At 32.4% G+C, this 21,960-nt stretch overlaps 2 long non-coding RNA genes across 2 annotated transcripts; one reads left to right on the top strand and one right to left on the bottom strand.

The window, feature by feature from the left end:
- Positions 1–2,182: 2,182 nt before the first annotated feature.
- Positions 2,183–14,467, top strand: LOC134261037 (uncharacterized). Its single transcript, XR_009990709.1, has 3 exons — positions 2,183–2,298; positions 13,411–13,468; positions 14,139–14,467. It is a non-coding gene; the product is annotated as an uncharacterized LOC134261037 (long non-coding RNA).
- LOC134261030 (uncharacterized) lies at positions 6,562–11,156 on the bottom strand. Its single transcript, XR_009990708.1, has 4 exons — positions 11,037–11,156; positions 10,504–10,637; positions 7,294–7,359; positions 6,562–6,765 (listed from the first exon to the last, which is right to left on the bottom strand). It is a non-coding gene; the product is annotated as an uncharacterized LOC134261030 (long non-coding RNA).
- Positions 14,468–21,960: the final 7,493 nt, after the last annotated feature.

Here is a 21,960-nt window from a genome sequence, read left to right as displayed (position 1 = left end):
TAAGTTTTCCTCAATTTACATAATAATACGTAAAGTGTTATATATTAAGTAGTTATCAATTATATTTATGAAACTTAACAACTTTAAATTATCTGACGTACGTCTAATTACCCAAAAGTTAATTTAAACGCTAATGCCATTGAACATGTTGAAGTAAACATATTTATTAATTGATTTTACACTCTTTTGTAGAATACCATTGTTATTATATTTAAAGTTTTGGAAAACATATGCTGCTTACAACTCCCTAACAACGCTTGTGAAGAATTGTTGGAGACTATATCATACGCCTCAAAATGTCCATCTGATTTCGAAGAATATCAGGTGGCGGCTTTAAAGAAAAACTGCAGCAAATACAGCAACAGCTGTAGATCCTTCGAATACCACTGTGTTCTAAACGATGACACGACTAAAATCATTGAAGTTTGTGACGGTCTCGCTATATTCAATGTAAGTGTACGTAGGTACAGCATGGGCCTTTTGGTATGATTAAACTTGGATTGATAGATTTTTTTCTATTATGCTTACATTCACTAGGAAAACTTAGATGACACCCTTTGATAATATTTTTTTTGTATTTTCTCGGTAAATAAGCAAACTTTGAGCATATACAGCTTCGTTCAATTCTTATGATCATATGAATTTTTACACAGATCAAGGAAACGTTAAAGTGCCCCACTCATACATAACCACATGCTTTTGTTTGTTAGATTACATGCATAGCTATATGCTCTTGTTTTTTAATTACATGTATAACCATATGCTCTTGTTTGATAAATTATAAGAGTTAAATGGTTTCTCATTGTTTCTTGTAAAATAAGTTTGTTTGTTATCCATTTTCTCAAAGACCGGTCAAAGGGAGCCCAGTGGTAGAGCGTTCGCTTTGTTACTGGAAGGCCCGGGTTCGATTCTTGTTCGCGGCGTTCATACCTTTTACGTAAACATAGGTAGTTTGGTTTCCCCTAAGCGCTAGGCATTAGAAGTGAAAATTAGGGGTTTTTTTGGGTATTACCTTAAAACGTAGGTCCCGTGTCACGATAGCCTTTGCATATAAAAACCCTTACTTTTTCAATAGCCCTTAGTGCCGAGTATAGGTCTTAATTTGAAGTCCCTCATCTGCATACGAAACGTCTAGCTCTGTGTAAGTAAAAAATTTTCGATAGGGGCGTTAAACAATATACAATCAATCAATCCATTTTCTCAAAAAACCCTTTATTTTGCCTGTCTAGACTCATACACCTTTCAGATTTTCTTTTCATAAACATAGCTCTAAAGCGCAAAATCATACCAGTATATCTTAATTAGGAAATTTAAGAAAAATTGTACAGATTTTTATTTTATTTTTTAGTTTTATTTATTTATTATTTTTTTTGTAGATCGTTAACCATTTTGTTTTTTTTTTTTTTCTGTTTTTTTTTTTTCTTTACAGTTAAAAGTGTGCAGAATTTAACACTGGACTACGAAGTATTCGCAGAGTCTTCTTCAGTGATTGTACAACTTTTAAACATCCATGTCCAATTTCATACAACTCGACAGAATCTTACCGATGTAATCTTTATTATTACAATTATTTAATTAAATCCATTATGCATCAAACTTATACATTGTTATTTAGTTCGTGAATAATCAGGATCATTACCCATATGGGACAATACCTTTCGTTATCATGTTCATATGTACTGTATATATATTTGAGTTATACTTCATTTATGAACGCGTTAGATAAAACTTATCCTAATAAGTCTAGTTAATTTATTTCAGAGGATAGGGATACGATTTTGCTTTTAGCTGTCCTTATATATACGTTGGATATATTAAAATATTCTAATATATGTTTCAGATTCTGACTGCTTTAATATAATCAAATCGACAACAATGATAGCACCAATGAACACAACCGAAAATAGAAATGGTTCATCAACAACACATATTCCAAAGCAGGAAAATCAAATGTAAGTGCATTTGCAATAATTAGAATGATTGTTTGTGAGTTATCTTACACTCATTATACGATACATTGATTTCATACTTTATAGTAGCTATAAGTCTAAGAAACAGCCGTGTAAACGAAACAGCTGGGAATTTTTAATTGCGATTTTTACGATATTTTGAACTGCATTTGAATATGTATTGCAATTTTCTTTTTCAAAATCTCATATTTTGTTTAACTTATTAGATCGAGCGGAAAAGAAGCCGAGGAAGATTCTGTCACTGGTATATTACTTGGTATAGGCATTGCAGTGGTATTTTTGCTTGTCATTTGTTATGTTGTTTGGAGATGTAAACGTAAGCAAAAAGGTTAGTTATTCTTCTTAGCACATTAGACCCAGTTTGTAGAGAATTTAGTCCATAAATTAGGGAGCTGAATTATTTGAAAAAAATACCACTATTGTATACTCTTACTTTACTGGAGAGAAAAAACCCAATTACATGTACACAACATATTTTGTGAAACCTAGATATATTTGACACCTTAAAGATTCAGAATTTAGATACCTGTCACTTTTTGTCCCCCGCTTGAAAAGTGGGGGATATTAATTTAGGTCCGTCCGTCCGTCTTTCTGTCTGTCTGTAACGCTTTCGTTTCCACAAGATATCTCAAGAACCCTTTGAGCTTTTGCAATGAAATTTAGCATAGCAACTCCCTATGGACTAAAGAAGACGCCTATTGATCTTGAGGTCAAAAGGTCAAAGGTCAAGGTCATAAATTCGCAAATTCTGTCTGTTATAACACTTTCGTTTCCGCGCGATGTCTCAAGAACCCTTTGAGCTTTTGCAATGAAATTTTACATAACAACTACCTGTGGCTTAAGAAAGACCCCTATTGATTTTGAGGTCAAAAGGTCAAACTTCAAGGTTATAAATGTATACATTCTGTTTGTGTGTAACACTTTCGTTTTCGTGCGATATTTCAAGAGGATGTTGAGCTTTTGCAATGTAATTTATACCAAAAGTCCCTAGGACCTCTCTCACCCTCTCAAAGTGTCCCGCCCCGTTTGTTTTATTAGTATTGATTGTATTACATGTCGCTATTATTAGCCCAGGGGCATGATGGAGAGTTGTTGTAACTGATAAAACAGGTTATCGGCGGACTTTATATTCTTATTACATCTATTAGAACTGTTTAACAAAGGTTAAATTAGACACCATGCCTTGTGTTAAATTTTGACAATATATCGAACGTGAATATATACATGTATGTGACTTAATGTTTGTATATAATTTTCGCCAAGATAACGCGACTCCGTGGTCTAGTGCATCGTCGCAAGCCACGGGTTTTGTGTCCATTCTATTTCCAGAATGGACACAAAACCCGTGGCTTGCGACGATGGGTCTATTGGTATGTCTCTCGCTTCACATGTGAGAGGGCCAGGGTTCGCATCCCGGAAAATCCATTTTTTTCCGAAAAACTTTTTTTCTACTAAATGATAGTATTCAGCATGTGAAATGAAAAACTTATGAGGTCTGGCTTGTACAAACTCATACAATCATCATTACAGTGTGATAAATATTCCATATAAAAAGAATCTTCTACACACATAATAAAGAATAATCAATCAAACCTTTATATCCATATTGGCATATCTTATTTGCTTCAGTATACATTCAATAATTCTACAAATTCAGTCAGGGGATCCAAACCCCCCACCTCACCACCATCCCCTACGCATGGTTTACCTTTTCCCTAAGCAGGGGGACAAAAATTCACTGAATTAGCTTGTCTATTAATATTTCCTATGCATATTCACAAGAACGGGAGGTTCTTTTTCTGTATTGAGGTACTTTAAATTAAGTAAAATAGGTTCAATTCTGAATCATCCATATTTTCCGGCAAGATGGCAAGAGATTAACACCACCTCCTTTTTTACAGTCTTTTGGGTTTCCTTCCTGGAATCTAGCTATAGAGTCCGTGTAGTTTAACTACTGAAAAAATACATGCACATATGTGTGGCTAGTGAAGAACTCCCCGAGTGGTACGCGACACTGAGTTATTGAATCTTTCATGAGCATGCAGTCACGGTTAAGATCAGAAGCCGAAATAGAACATTAACATTAGTTGTTTATTTTTATGTTTCATTATTATTGATAACTAGACAACTCTTTTATAATTAACCAGATTTATCATGCAACTGAGATTAATAAACTCTGTTGGCAGGAGATAAAGGTGTATTGCTGCTCAAGTAAGGGATGTTATCGATTGAAAGATTGAAAAGTTAAAATCATTACGTTCATCATAGAGCTAGGATGTTAAATTAGGCAAGTAAGTAAGGGCCAGGTAGAGGCCTTTCTATGCAAATCAGCTAATGAAAATGCATAATTTGTGTAATTTTTAACACAGATAATGTTAAAGCTTATTTTCTTATGACGTCTCTTATAATGTGCACTGACTAGGGCATGTTGTGGGTATAAAGTTTGTATAAGAAAACAACTTTTTCTGTGCAATAAGTTTCAGCGCTTATGTGTTTTAATCAGTTCATTACAAAGAAACCTGTATACGTTACCCTTAACTACTTTCAAACTATGAACGTCTTTTTCAAGTAAAATATCCAAGTATGAACAGATGTGTTGAACTCTGTGGTATGTCAAACTCACTGGGAGATATCGTATCCAAATACGAATGGAAGTTACCATTTTTAGTTGACAATACGTCGTCGATATATATATATATATATATATATACATGTATATATACGTTGAGTTGAAAGCCACATTAAGTGTTTTCTATAACATTTTGCACAAATTCTCCTTCATATGAATACAAATAATCAAATGAAATATATAAAGAAAAGGAACAGTATTCAATCGCAGAAGACCATAAAATAATACTAAATAGTACCAGAGCAAATGCCGACCTGGAAAACATCAGAGGTTAGGTCAGGTACCAAGGAAAAGTGAGTATTCAATGCCGACCGATCATACCTACCTTGTGCTCTTTTGAAGGATCGGGCAATAACGGAAAAATCCGTTGTTCATTCCAATGAGTAACTAATTGCACAATAATAAATATGACAAAATAGTCAGTCGGATCAGCATTTAACTCAATAATAAAATTGTCAATTTCTAGATATGGAGATAACGAACAGTATTCCAATTCAAAGTCCATAAAACAATATAAAACAGGAACAGAGCAAACACGGACCTCCAAAAAATCAACTTGGGATGGTCGATTCAATGACTTCGTCGGCAAATAAGATTTATCATTTATTTTGCAATTGTTTGAAAATGACCAAGAACAAAGTTAATACATTAACGAGGTCATTTTTATTGAAAGCTAAAGTAGTTGTCAATTATATCAAAAAGCTTGGAGTTTAATATATCGTGGGGAACTATTGTAAATTAGTTGAAAAGTTTTATGTTATAATGTTACAGTTGTAAATTTGGTATAAATCTATTTTAAATTTTCCAAACTTCCTTCAAATTTTCAAGTAACAACATTTAATCAAGACCGAATGAATCTGATATCCAAAAATGTTTTAGTACTTCATTGATAAATAAGAGAAATTAATTGTAAAAAAGAAAAATATGTTTATTTGGAAACTTAATGGTCTTCCTTTGGTGCTTGTACATTTTTTATTGTTTTTGTTAGAGATAAAAAAAAATTCTTTACTAAAAAATCTAATATCATTAATTTAAAAAAATAAAATTCCAAAAAAAAAGATGTTAAAGTGCCTCTTTCGCGTTCCTGGTTCTAAAGCGTATCCTCTCTTTTTGACATTTTTAATCATGGTAACAGTGCTGGTGTACAGAAACTGTGTTCTTTATTTATAGGTTTGAAATGAGAATCATAGAAAAAGGGCATCATATGTGAATCATATGAAGCAAATCATATGATTTACATATGATCCACATATGTAAATCATATGAAAATAACTACATATGATTTGCATATGAATGATTTAAGTGTGTTTCAAGCCATTTACATATGAGAATCATAAGAAAAGGACATTATATGTAAATCATATAAAACACTTAAGTGTGTTTCAAGCCATTTACATATGAGAATCATATGAAAGGGGCATCATATGTAAATCATATGAAACAGTTATGTGTGTTCTCTTTCAAAATTTTTTTTAACTTTTTGGTACACATTTAAAAATAAGATATTTCTGCTTTAGATGAAAATTCATTACATTACAATGATCTATCTTCATTGGTTAAATATTTTAAAATATCTTGTGATAATGCTTACAAAACTTTTTTGATAAAATTATTTTCATCAGGAGAAATAACTTATTTTTCACAATGTACATTCTAACAAGAAAGTATACGAACAAGTCAGTAGAATTTGTCGATACATGTATTTAACATATTCTAAAATGAGTGCAAATTATAAGATTTCAGCAAAATGATTAAGTAGTTTAACATGTATACATGTACAAATGAATAAAATTATTTGGTCATGTACTTGTATAAAAATACCATATGACATGAAAGTGTCTGCAGAAAAATTGAAATATCGGCAATAACATTTGTCATGTATTGTCTATTGTAAATTTATGAACAATCAGGTTATTTGATATTCTAGCATACAAATAAGAATGTGAAATCTTTACAGGTCAAATTCAGACAAGATTGTGTACATCCTCTACATTTCATTATTATTCCATATATTTCCTTGTTCTTTTTCCTTCTGTATCTTTTCAATATTTTCAGTTGTCCTCCCTCTGATCTGACCGTTTTGAAAATCTCTTTGAACTGTACCAAAAATGCAAATCCACCAGTTCTCCCCTTCCTGAACAATTTCTTTGTGGCACAGAATGGTCTCTACAAAAATTCCAAAAATAAAAATAAAAAAATTCTTAAATTACAAAATCAATTCTACAAGTTAGATTCAAGTAACTTATCATCAGCAAACAAATGTATTCCCAATTCACCGACACAGATATAATACGAGATAAAACTAATGTTATATATGTTATACTAGGTGGTTTGTGAAATCCTATGATGTAATTTGCAAGACACTGTTGGAAGATATGCTTCATAATAAAATTATAAAAAACTTTTTTTTTTTATTTTGCCAATTGAATTGAATTTTGCAAGACAATTACACTATTTGAAGATATGCTTCATATTAAAATCATAAAAAGCATTTTTTTTCTCAATTAAATTTGGAATGTTCAAATAGTATTATTGCCAAAAATTAAGAAGATTCTGACACAAATATATTACTTTTGGACAAAAAAAAAATTACAGACAAAGTAATATAGCAGAAAAACAGATTTTGTGATTCAAGGATATCCCAAACTTTGTTGGGAAAAATATAACAAAGTCTGTTAAACAGTGTGTAGTTACCTTAACTTTGAAACAAGCCTAGGATCTTTGGATTTTTTCTTATGCGAGGCTGACTGTATATTGAACCTGTAAAACCAATATTAACACAGTAGATATTTTCTAAGCATTACTAAAACTTAAACCACAAAAGAGAGAGTATACACATTTGTAGGTTCTCAATAGTCTAAATATTTTACATTTTGCCTGAAACTAGGTTCTCTATTAGTATTGGAATTTTTTTTTATAAATGTCAGTCAATGAATACATGGATGTAAATATTCAATGGATTAGCTATCTGATGTACTTTCAACACATACATATGCATTTGTGTACCTTGAAAGTTGCCAGTGTTATTATTAATTTTTTGCTGAAATTCAAAAATTCAATTAACCCCCTGAAGTTATTGTACAGTTTCATAGCTTTTAAAGCCAGCATATTCCATTCATACTTACCATATTTTAAAAGTGCATTGGATTAAAATTGTTTCAAAATGTAGAATACCGCCCGTACGAAAGTTCGAGGCGGAATAGGCACGGCTTGGGCACGGCTAAGACACGGAATCCGCACGGGTTTTTAAAAAGCCGCACGGGTTCTGAATGTCCAAGACACGGACACGGCTTCCGTGTCTGAAAGTGAGGAATCCTCGCTCACAGAAACCCGTGTGGAGGCACGGAATCCGTGTCCCAGGGAGACGGTTTTTAACTAAGGCGGGTTTTGGTTCAAACTATTTATTTATATCTCACGGCTTTTTACTGAGCATGCTCAATCATAACTTCCTTTATTTGAATATTAAATTGGAGGGATTCATGGTCATGAGCTAAGTCAGTGTGTCTTTTTGCTCTATTTAAAGGATATTTAACTAATAGATGTCAGTTGGAATTGTATTTATGTCAGTCTGGGATAATTTCTTCACTTTTGAACTAAATGCAGTAAGTGTAATCTAGAATAAATAAGTCAATTTTTCAATTTTCATGATCTTCCTGTATTGCGATGTTGACAATGAACATGATGAAATAGTTTTATAGGTTTATTTGAATGACTTTAGTTGGACTTTCACTAATCCTTTATAGTATATATATTTTATGTGACATCACTGCGCTAGTGAAAGTTTTATTTAAAGTAAATTCTTTCTCAGATTGTGCAAACTTAGCTACTAGATTAAATTATCATTAAAATCATATTAAAAACTAGCATGGATTGTAACTTATAAAGTTAATCTTTAACAGAAAGTAAATGGACACATTCATATAAGATTTTTAACTTTTGAAATTCTAAATCTAAGCAAATAATGTAAAGCAATGTGAAGTTATTTTGGTTTCAGTCACCATTTTGGCATCCACAGTCTCTAAAGGCCATGACCTAGATCTAAACAAATGCACAGATCCCATGACTCCTTATATGGTATACGGCACGGCTTTTTTGACACGGGTTTCCAAAAAACCGTGTCTCCATATATGGAAAAGGACACGGGTTTCAGACACGGGTTTACAGAATCCGTGAGTCCATATATGGAAACTAGCACGGCTTTCTGAAACGGGTTTTGTAAAACCGTGAGATCTCATTTAAATATTTCGGCCAATATCCCGTGCCGTGTCCGTGCCTCGACCACTTTAAGGCACGGCTTTCAATACATACTTTACATAGGAGCACGGAATGCTAAAGCACAGCTTTTTGGAGACGGAATCCGTGCCTAAGCCGTGTCTAAGCCGCCCGGACTGTTTCGTACGGGCACTTCTATATTATTTAGTTGAATTTATTTTTGATGAAGCCATGCAAACAATGTAAAATTATAAAGGAAAAAAATCAAGAAATACAGTGATGTGCCATAAGTGTTCGTCCAAATTCAATTTTCATTACGTCACTTTACATTTTCACATAACTTCGTCGACGCTGTATCTTTTAACCATGGCGTCAATGTTGAATAAATAAGTATATATTTATAGCATATCCACGTGACTGTCACGTGTCACAATTACGTAGCAAAATTATTTTCGTCTGCTGTGTATTTCCCCTGTAAACAAAATGGCTACCGTGCGTAAAGAATTGAGTACTGATGTTAAAGAAGTCATCGTTTCTCTTTACCTGTCTGGATTAAAACATTCAGAAATAGCAAGGAGATTACAAATTCCCCGGTCTACAATAACTTCTGTAGTTGACCGGTATCGCAAGCGAGGAAGTGTAGAAAACATACCGAGGAAAGGGAAGCAGGCAAAGCTAAGTGACAGAGACAGTCGCAGCATTTTAAGGTTGGTGAAAGAAAACAGAAAGAGAAAATTATCAGACATAACAGCCTTATTCAATGAAAATAGAGACTCTGCTATATCTAAACGGACAGTTCAGCGAAATTTGTACAAACAGGGGTATTTTAGAAGAGTTGTTCGAAAGCGCATAAGAATTCGCGAAGTGAACAGAAAAGCACGGCTCTCCTGGTGTAGAGGAAACAGATACAAAACTATAGATAATTATTGGAACAGGGTCATCTTTAGTGATGAGTGCAAAGTGGACGTTGGGACTGATAACCGTGTTTTTATATGGAGAAAGGTGGGCGAAGAGTGGATGCCATGTTGTCTCTCGCAACCTCCAACACCGAAGTTTAGTTTAATAATATGGGGCTGTATCACTTTCAACGGTGTAAGGACTGTGACTGTTGAAGACAGTAACATTAATGCTTGAAAATACATTTATATAATTGAAGATCAACTTTGGCCAGTCATAGCACGCCATTTTCCTCGAAATAACTATATATTTCAAGATGACAACGCCCCTATTCACAGAGCCCAAGTAGTTCAAGAATATAAATTACAGAATAATATTCATTCAATGGTTTGGCCCGCTCAGAGTCCTGATTTGAACATTATTGAAAATATCTGGTTGAGACTGAAAAGAGAACTGAAAAACGGCAACGAAATATTCTTGTGTAAAAATCAGCTGGAGGCAGCCATTCGACGTATCTGGATAAACATCCCAATTTATTATGTTCAGGGCTTATACAGGTCGATCCCAAGACGAATACAGAAAGTTCTGAGGTCAAAAGGCTATATAACAAAGTATTAAGGTAAGAAAAAATATTTTATAATTTTATTTCTGTGTTTTATTTTTCCGAAGCGTCTCGTTACTACGGCGGCCATTTTGAATTTGGACGAACACTTATGGCACATCACTGTATTTTGTCATAAAGGAGTCATTAACAGATGTACACTTTGATTTTTTATTGCAAGTATTTCTTTTTACCTTTAATATTGTGATGATGCAATCGTCTGTCACAATCAGCTTGTGGATCAATCGCCAGTCTTATCAGCTTTGGGCTTCTTGGACTTAATAAAAAAAGCAGCACGGTGACACTGAACTCAAGTGGTTGAATGCATCTATAGGCCATAAAAACAAACATTTGTCATTAAGTTGATAGAAAGAATCGACTTGATAACGATCTCAACATACGAAAACGCCAAACTGCTATATACAAGGTTTCTACTTTCACTTTCAAATCAGTACGTAACAAAAGTCAAAACAAAAAGAAAAACAAAGTAATGCCTTTAGCCTAACATGTAAATTGTAATGTTTACATCCATTCAGAAACAAATTAATCCAAACACTAACGTTATGTAGATCTAGGTTTACGAAATGCATTAATTTAACAATTACAAGTGTTGAGAGTATTACAGAGATGAGTTCATACGAACCTGTAACCGTAATGAAACGATATTTAAACAAATGAATTAAATGTCTTTTAAAAATTGTTAGGACATTAGCCTAGATCTACTTACTTTTTCCAACACCCAGCACTTCTGCTGCAGCAGTGACGTCAAACATGACGTACACTTTCATCCGATAGAAGTCAAAACCGGTCCGGGAAAAATACGGAATTCTTTTTTTACTTTACTCAAGTAATAAACCCTAACCCAAAAGATTTGAAATAAAAAGCAAATTAATTTATTCTTTATCAATTTTGTCTGGGATATGCATTACAGAATTATTGTATGAGTATTACAGAAAAAGAAAATTGTGAAAGGTTTTTTTATAAGGGAAAAAAGGGGGAGGGTTAAACAAACTAGAACTTAACATAAGTTATTGCTAACAAATTCTTTTGAAATTGATGTACATTTAAATTACTATTGAGATATTTTATTGAAATTTTACTTGAGTATACCAAGGGCAAATTAGTGAATACTGTTTCATATGATTCTCATATGATCACTGTTTCATATGATTCTCATATGATCACTGTCGAAATATTCATATGATTTTTCCCTGAGTATAACAAAGGCAAATACGTGAATATGGTTTCATATGATTCTCATATGATCAGTTTCATATGATTCTCATATGGCCACTGCCAAAATATACATATGTAGGGCCTTTCATATGAGAATCATATGTATATTACTTCATATGATTAACATATGTATGATCATATGATTCTCATATGATTGGCCACATATGATTCTCATATGATTGTATATACATATGATTCTCATATGATCCACATATGATCTTCATATGAAAGGCAATGCATATGTGGATCATATGTGGCTAAATTGCCCATATATGGTGATCACCATTGTAAATCAAAGTTTTCAAAGTTATGACTTATATTAAGTAAATCAAAGTGTCAAAGTATTTACTATAATACATATAAATCAAAGTGTCAAAGTGTTCACTTTTAGTAAACTACACTTAACTTTAGTATTTTTATGTTAGTTATATTTCATTTAACCATTTCAACAAGGCAATCCATAGTTTAAAGTGACTAGCTTGAGTATTTCGATCTAATCATCCACTTTGTCCCACAGATGCTCATTAAGAAAAAGATGATGTTCAGTCGACTAGGCAAATGAGATTGCGGGAAAATCCTTACTAACTCTGCCATACTTTGGCGAGGGTAAACACGCCTAAAGATAGGCAAATGACGTACATAGACGCGCGCCCCGGTGATATGAACAATAAACTGGTACCCTGACATTGGTTAACGGGCGCAAGCGCCCTGAAAAACCAACGACAGGTAACCACTGCCATTTTATCGCGTCACAGGAAACAGCATTGATGAAAAAATCTATATTTAGACTAGCGTAAATCCAGAAGTGCTGAAGTACATAAACCCTTCTCTCTGCACTCTACACTGCTGTAAACGAAGAAAGTAGACGGATTTTAAGCATCTAAAATCGTCAAGAAGTGCTGCCTCAAAAGCCATTAAATGTAAAGCGATATGGTACTGGTCCCATATGCATATATTCTACCAAAATAATTCAAATCAAGACCTGGATATTTGGCACTGATATGATAATTCATCTATTGAGTTATAACACTTATTCTCTATCATTATATGTTTAGTTTATGGGGAATGCTATAACTCGTCTCTTTAACTCCATGTGTTACGTTATGCACCAGGAATAGGAGGATTACAATGTTAACACTACGGAATATTTGAAACTTCATTGTGACAATATATTATATATTCAAATTGTCACAATGAAGTTTCAAATGTTCCGTAGTGTATTGTTGTAAATTAATGATATACTCAGTTAATAAGGTCCCTTCTTTATTGTTTGAATAATTTCCCTGTATTAAATTGTTGTATTCATCAAGTAAGATACGATACATTTTGTTTTTTTCCTGTTATTTGAATCTCTGCTGTTATTTGAATCGCTGGATCCACCTAACATTCTTCTCCGCAAGCATTAATGCTATTTATTTTTGGAATGCGCAGTTACTATGCGCGATGCTAGCAGTGAGTTTTTCCACTGTCATGTCGGCAGATGTTACCTGTCCTTGTAATTCCTAGCAGCAGCGACTGCAATCAAGGGCAGAGAACCAGTGCTTTATGAACAACAGCGTAAATTTAATCAGCTTGAAAATATCACAATCGCACAAATGGGTTTCTTTCAGTTTTATTGTGAATGTAAAATAATGATAGCCTATCGTATTAATAGCAATTTTTGGGTAGTTTGGAGTCAAATTAACAGGAGGCAGGATGAATAACCCGATCTTATCATGGTTCTGTTTTGCTTGAAAGTCATCGTCACAGTTTATTGGAAACAATTCTAGGTCCTCTCTGCTAATGGGGAAGACGTACATTCTATGTGGAAAAAATTACAGGAACCTGTACAATAACTAGAAACTATTATTATTATTATTATTTAGGTAATGAAAAAGCAGAGACGTATATAAGTATCGCAAAAATCAAAAATGGACCAATGGGGTACGTATATATACATCAAGTGTTGTGTAAAACATTAATAGCACTACTTACTTTAATCTCCTCTTCTCCTGTGTACGCTTTTGCTTAATCTTTCATCGTTTTAAAAGAAATTTACTACTCTACAAACACAACCATTCATTAAGATTATGTTGCTTTACGATAAGAAACGTTTAGAGATTCTATATGCAATTAGCATGACAAAAGGTGTGACGTTTTAATCATTGTATTAAGAACAAATAGTTATCATTATTGCGTGGGTATATGTAGAATCCCACGGATGAGCGGCTCCTTTTAAATATAATTTTCCTTTGAAAATAGTAAACCTGCAAATGAACATGTAAAGTCATTTCTTTTATGTTGCAAAAGTTTGATATGAATTTATATGTTCCATAGCAGTCTCATAGTTTGCAATAAGTTGCATTTATTTTTGATTTTTGAATTAGAAACCAAAAAGTACACCTCAAAAATATATATTTGATCCATTTAAATATAATAATAATGATATAATAATTATAATCTGATATATGCAAATAAAAAGATGGAGTTCGCAATAAAGTTTACGCAACATTTCATCTATTTTTATTGTTTTTTACTTTTGTTAATTTTAATATTTAAAAATTTTATCAGAATTTATAGCTCGTAAATGATATTATTTACACATTTCTTGCAGGATAGAGCAATGAGCTTTACCGGGAAAAATAAATACATTTAACAATGGTAAAATAAGTCTGCTATGCAGAAAGTATTTGAGCAGAGCAATTGAAGACAGACATCTTAAAAAAAGAGGTGGGATGAGGTACCAAAGACAATAAAAGATACCAGTGAATCTGCTCTACTAATTGGCATCAAATCTTGCCTAAAATAAGCTATTGTGAATGGAATTATCCTTGATGCATTAATCAATTTATCATACAGGTTATGCAAGTAAATTGCTGTATATTAAAGGGAATTTGGCGTAAGAAAAATCCGTTATCACTTAGTTAATTAAAATTGGTTGTAAGCCATACATACCTTTTTTTAATGAAACATAAAAATATGAAACAGCTTCCTTATTGTTTTTGTGTTGTCTTTTTTTCCAAGTTTAACTAAAAAATTAGATACTGCCAATGAAGAAATAAAGATGAGTTTTGTTAATTGATAGAACGTCATTGACTCTTAAATATCTACAAGAATCAATTTCTCTTTAAGCAGTTAGAGTATACGGTAATCCCTTTATGCCATGTAACCAACGCTCTTACGCAATATTTATCGACACTTGAAACTTCCATAAGGCCCTACCTATCGACAATGGAAACTTCAACAAAGCGCTATATGATTTATTACACGGTGTAATACGCCCTCTGATGAGAGACAGTATACAGTGTTATCTGTGCATGGAGCGTGGCTATTATGCCGAGTTCTTATTAGTAGCATTATTTACCAAAGCATTGACAATACTAAGAACATAACGTCAAAGGACCAGGAATTTTGTCCCTACCGGTATTATTAACTTGTTGGTACATGTATATCCTGCGATCGCGATTTATAGCAACTGTAAGTTTATTTTCGGAATTTGAACGATTTGCATTAAATATATACAGCATCCCTCAAGAACAATATATAATCTGACCTAGTTACATGTATGCTACTGGGCACTGGACGGATGGGTTCAATGCTGACTAAGGGGATTGAAGGTTATAAGTACCGACTGCAAAACATGGGCGAATCCCTCGATCTAATTTTCTTAAAAGAGTAAATTCCCCCGAAGTATTAAGGCATAGTTTTTATTAAGTTAAGTAATATAAAAAAGCTTATATAGAAATACTGAATACATGTTTATTATCTGTAGGTTGTAAACTTATGTAACACTTTTATGGACACAAAAGGATTACTTCCATATTATAAGGTTTGTTTTCTTCTCTGTTTTTCTCTCTAATTATATGCCTAGCTCCCAGGGGTACAATCTGTTATCAGCTGTCTTTGTGAATTTAATACAAACGACCATAAAACATCACATACTTTTATTTTCTGAGAAAAATAATGGGAGACTGAATATAGTAAAATTAATTTTAAAAAAAAAAATGGAAAACAAAAATAAAATAATCAACATCATGATCCTCTCCCAAAAATCAACCGATACAAAATTTAGGCAGAAGAAAGATAAATCTATAAGTACTTTTGAGAATTCCTATGAAAGGTATATAAGTTGTACACATACTTTTGAATTTGAATTTGTCCAATTTGTTAATTATTTATTTATTTCGAACCTGTGAGGAGAAATAAAAATGAAAATATGGATGTTTACAGGCATATTGATAGTGATTTGCATATACGTGTTATTAATTAAAAAAGATATTAAAATAAATTGCAAAGCCGAAATGTTAAAGAAAGTGACAATGATAACTGGATAATTCTAGTAAAGGATAACTTACTAGTAATTGCATACACTGACGTTAAGTGTAAATTCTAAATCAAAAATTATACACTGTACTAAGTATAGAGGGATTAGACTTTCCTGTTCACACGTTTTATTTTATCTTACACTATAGTATTGCATGCAGTATCTGTTCCCATATACATATTGTGCTAGACTCTTTTTTTATGATTGCCATATGCCATTTACTTATTCGAACATTTAATTGTTTGATAAATTGCAAATCATAGGCTTTTTGAACCCCCACTTTTACTAAAGAAAAAGCAGCTAAAAGAATACGTCTTTTCCTTTAAATTCAAAATGCCAATAGAGGAATTGACGCGGTTATATTGTTATAAGTTATATGCTTAATCACAAAAGTGCCCAGTCTTGTATTCCACCATATTTCAAGTTAAAGATTACTCCTTTATTTCCTACAAAATTTCAATGTACATCGACCATTGCTTTCCAACTTTTTAATTACAAAAAAACTTTACATGACTTGGATATCGAGTCTCTGAAACATAAACTTTTATGATGACCATTCTTCTTCATTCTATAACTATAGTCCAGCTAGACACGTAATTACAGGTGACGTAAATATAGTTAATAATAAAGACCTTAGATCACTTATCTTCAAAGGTCATAAATAAAGGGAACCCCTTTCATTCAACCGGCGTCGGAATTTCATAAATATATATTATGGATTCTGTTAAATTTTATGCCAGGCGATGAGCCAGATATGAAAAAGAAGACGTTGACACTTTGTCAGAATGGGTTAAATGTATCAGATCTATGATAAAATTGCGTATTAAAAGATTGAAGGGCTATATGAAAACCATCAATTTCGTATATAAAACCGATAAATTGGTTTGATCATCGACATCCAAGAAATACATCTTATGCTTCGTCTTCTTCTTATTGCTTACATGTATGAGACAATGAATAAAATTTGTAATGTTTTTGTATCCATTTAGTAAGAACTTCCATAAAGCATTGTTCGTAGACAATAAAATAGACCTGCTCATACTTAAATGAATAACATGTATTGGCTGAATATTCAGTATACATATAATTATATTCATGTTTTAGTATCAATATGTAGGAGCGGACTGTGTCCCTTTTTTAACTTGACCTGTCCTTGAAGAGGTATCCTCCTTTGATTTTAATCAATAAAAATCAAGTCTAAAAATATATTTTGTACAAAATTAATTATCAATCATTTAACTTTTCTTAATAATTATCTACATCTTTCTACCATAGCATTTTTTGATATTCCTAGTACATGTACATGTTTTATTTTTATTTTCAAAAATTTCTTTGTCCCCATATACTGTTAGAGAAAATAGTTGAATATTGTAAGAAAAGTTTATTATTAAATCACTAAAATATCCTTTACTTTAGATTTTAAACATATCAGATATGTTAAAAGGATGTGTCAATAGTTTATCCACATTGAATAAAAACAGAGGATTCGGGTTATTATGGTCACCATGCTAATTCTGGAAAAGGATATCTTTATCCACCCATACAATTGCCGCAATTTTGTCTTTTCTAACAGATGGACTGTTTTTGTTTTTAAAAAAATCACTAGCAAGGTACGAAATATGAGCTGGAAAAATCTTTTAGTCCTGTTACAGAACGCAAATTAAACAGTGAATTCCCTTATCACTTCTTTCATAGAAGTTATTCAATTACTTCGCGACTTTTTGATCACCTGTCGTACTGCAATGCACTCGTGTATGTCAATGTGTGTGGTTTTGAAACTATAGGCAAGTCTTTTGTGCGAAACGAAAGTAACAGAAATTTGCCTCAGGATCAAAGTAGAAAACTGCTATGCTTTATACGAGAGGATACACCGCTTTTAGGTGCTTGTTTGAGTTATTTCAGTCACATTATAGAAAGGATGCAGATTGTATTTTAAAAAATCACGATGTTTTCACAAGTAACAATTAGAAACTATTATACAGTCAATATTCTACTTTTTGTATTCTTGCATTTCTCAAAGACAGTCAGGGTAAAAATAAAACTTAACCTAAAGTACATGTTAAATAACATTATAATTGTTTATTCTAAAGATTCAAAGTTTATTTCACTTTTTATCTACAGGCCGTTGCTTTAGCTTAAAATATCTTAAATTTAAATAATAATGAAATTCTATCAATGTAAAAGTCTGATTTCCTGTAATATGCAAAAAAAAAAAAATTAATCACTTGCATACAGTCGCAAACTCAACAACATTGTTTGACATATATTTGTCGGAATTAATAGTTTGAATATTTTCAATAAGGAAATATTTTTTTTATATCGTGAGAAGATTCCGTGTCAACTGGAATTTAAGAATAGGAGATATGAGAAGTTTCTTTTTGTATTGTTGGACATTCATGTTTCCAAGACTTGTCTGCAATGAAGTAGGATCACGAAAAAATTAACTACAGTGCCATGAAGTGTAAGAATATATTTTTTTTTATTTTATATCACACAATTAAGACAAAAAAGTAAAACGGAAAAATGGCGCTTTCACGTTTTTATCTTTTAAGGTAACTTTGAAGAACACGTAAAATGTTATTAAAACTGAATTATTTTCGTTGGATAGTCTTTGATGCTCGTTTTTTCTGCTTTATTTAGTGTTTTGCTAAAGCTGTTTTTCTAATACATTCTAGCTCAAAGTGTTAAATGAGTCTGAAGTGATATTGAATAAAATGTACCTTTTTCATTCAATTCAAAGAAAGAACAGGTCAAGCAAATGTTGCGCTGATTATTTTTGGAACAGCAATATTAATAAGTGTGAAAGTAAGTATACTAATTATCAAAGTAACGATTTCATCATCTTTGCTAGCCAAGGCTTTCTGATATGCTACTCACCTCATAAGCTCTTGGCGTACGGTGTTAAAAAAAATGTTTGGACACCGATAGACAAAGCAGCATTTTTTTTTTTTTTTTTTTTTTTGTAAATGACGATATCTGCGTTCGAAAGATATTGTGACTCTTTACTCTCAAAAATGAAAGTAAGCAACAATTACATGCTATTGTATGAATAGATATAGTGTCATCCAAATTTTTAAGATATGAGCAAATAATGAATTGGAATCTTGATTCAAGATGTAAATTTGCACAGTACATAACAAATGAAATAAATACCTTCTTGCACATTTATTCTTTTAAAAAATCAATGGAACATATTGTTTTTACTCTATTTCTTCTTAAGGTCTTACGTCTTCAGCGGAAGATCTTTCTGTTATTCTTAGGTTTCTTTTCCACAGTTATTATTATTTTTTCTTACATATTTTGTGCACAAGAGTTCTCGAAAACTGCTTTCTCGATTTTCATGAAACTTTCAGAAATAATAGACCATCAAAAAACTAGAACTATTTTGTTTTGTTTTAATGACGTCAATTCTAGTTCCAAGATTTTTGCATTTTAGTGAATTTTATGGGGTCAGTTTTTCCGCGAGTAGTCTCAAAAACGGCTTAGGATAGACACCTGAGTTTTTAAGCAATGATAGAAAAAAATATGTAGATGTTACATGCGTATTTCATTTTCATCGAAAATGCTGCACGTCGACGCTCGCTATGGTCCAAGAAAGGACATGTCGAGAATTATAAAATGTCTAACACTTTTTCTTTGATATCGTTTTACCTAGAAGTATTTTGTTAAGACATATAGAACGAAAGAAGTGTAGAATTACATGATCTTTTGAATGACATCTCGAAAAAAGGGCTGGCCCCTTAAATAAGGGATCTAGAGGGGCCAGAAGATTTTTCCTAATGTCTTGAAAAGTGTTGATAATTTGTAATACATTAAAGAAGCAAAGATGTTAAAATTCTCAAGCTTAATCTATTGGGGTTGTCAAAATACGTCTGGCGATGTTACCTCCGGTAAAACCGGAAGTAGTCAAAAAATGCATATTTTTGCCGTTATTCACAAGTTTTTAGGAAACATATGTCACTGGAAGTATGAAACCTAATTTTCCGTCCGTAGACAAACCGGAAGTAGCCAAAAATGGTTTACTTTTGCAATAAATAGATTAGTATAGATTTGGGAGATTTAAACCATATTTGGACGTCATTATTCATTCTTTTAAAGAATGAAAGTTACTTTCGGTCAAACAGGACGGAAGACCTACTCGTTGTTTTGCAACGTGCCTTGCTCTAGTTATTTTTCTTCCTGGGTACTTGTTTGTCATTGATGACCTCCTAAATTACTCGTCCAATTGAGGTAAAACCTTTTTAGGGTCAGTAGGCATGTTCTGTAGATTTGCCAAACGAAGGTCATTTTGTGCGCACGTGCTTACAAGAGCTGGCACGTGCAACACGTGAAATTACCATTGAAATGGATATTGTCGTAACTTTTCTTTTCTTTTCTTTTTTTTTTTTTTTGAATGAATTCTTTGAAACTCATAATGTAAAGATATATTAGTAGTAAAGACAAGATGACTTGGTGAAAATAGCAAGATCTCATGCGCATGCACGTGCGCTTCGCTCTGATTGGCTGAAACTAAAGTCTCAATATCTTTTTTTTTTATAAAATCTTTTGAAATTTTGAACATGGTCATACATTAAGAAGATCTACATGTACTGCCTAATATATGAGAATTATCGTGAAAGCATGCGCATTCACGTGTGCTTGCAAGAGCACGCACGTGCAACACGTGGAATGACCAATATAATTGATATAGCCGTAACTTTTCTATTTTTTGATGAAATCTTTTGAAACTCATAATGTAAGGATATATTTGAAGCATAGACAAGAGGACTTGGTCAAAATGACAAAATCTCACGCGCATGCACGTGCTCTTCGCTCTGATTGGCTGAAACTAAATTATCAATATCTTTTTTGTTTGTTTGCCATAATCCTTTGAGATTTTGAACATGATCATACATTATGAAGATCTACAGTATGATTATAAAAATTATCATGAAAGCACGTGCATGATCGTGTGCTGCAATCTGATTGGTTTAAACTTTAAATGCCTATAACTTTCTTGGTTCTCAACAAAATAGGATAAAATTTAGAATATGAATAGTTATAATGGATTCCCACATTATGCTGCTATCAAAATTTAATGCACGTACATGCATGTATGCACGTGCACGCGTGAAATACACAAAATGACCAATAAATTTGAAAAACAGTAAAATGTATATTTAAAAGATTTTTTATTGATTCTCAAGATATATAGATTTGTTAATTGTTTTGACAACATAACATGATCATCTTGCATGTGCATGCACGTACATGCGCGTACGAATACGTTAAATCGCATATAGTTAATATCACCGTATCATTGTGGCTTTTAAAATTTTTTGATGAAATCCTTCTATACTGATCATATTTTTAAAAATGTCTTACAGGAATCAAGCACATAAAAGGAACCATCTGTTGGGGAACATCTGTTACGGTCCCGGATACAATTAACACTAGTTCATTTTTGTTCATTACGCAATTTGTGCGTACCTGTTCAAAATTTGAGATCTCATGACGAAAACAATCCGATCTTTTCACAACTCTGTATGCCAGGGGATTATGAGAAGAGTAGCATATCAGAGTAGTTGGCTAGCAAAGATAAATAATTAAGCTCACGTATTTCTATGTGTGCGTTTATCTTCATGACATGTAAATGAAGAACTTTTTAAAGCAATCTTTTGAAGCAATATATCCATGTCAACTTCAGATAAGACGGATTTAGGGCGGAAAGAATTTTTTTATGGTCTCTTTGAAATATTTCGATATTCACATTCTGTATTTCTCTTCATATTTAAAATACAAAAATATGAAATAAAACATAGAAACATCTTTTTAAAAATCCTGCCAGAGCTTTCTTTATCTCCTTTCATTCTTGCACAAGACTTGATAGCGGTTGTTTAGTCCATTGGACCGATTCTTTGAAAAAATATCATTATTGACTTCCAACAAGAATAAAAAAATGTTGCTGTCCATTTTGATCGATATTTTTACATATGGATTTTATATCGATATTCCTGAAACGTGTGCATACTTTTAGAGTGTAATCCAGGATACATAGGCATCAACTGCTCCTATCAGTGTCCAAAAGGTTTTTACGGGGACGGATGTGACACAAAATGTCACTCTGACTGTA

This window comes from Saccostrea cucullata, unplaced genomic scaffold, assembly GCF_032062105.1.
Source record: "Saccostrea cucullata isolate Sc308-1 unplaced genomic scaffold, CSIRO_AGI_Scuc_v1 ctg2081, whole genome shotgun sequence".
Lineage (NCBI taxonomy): Eukaryota > Metazoa > Mollusca > Bivalvia > Ostreida > Ostreidae > Saccostrea > Saccostrea cuccullata.
Note: the sequence above shows the minus strand (reverse complement) of the source record. Positions and strands in the feature narration are given on the sequence as shown.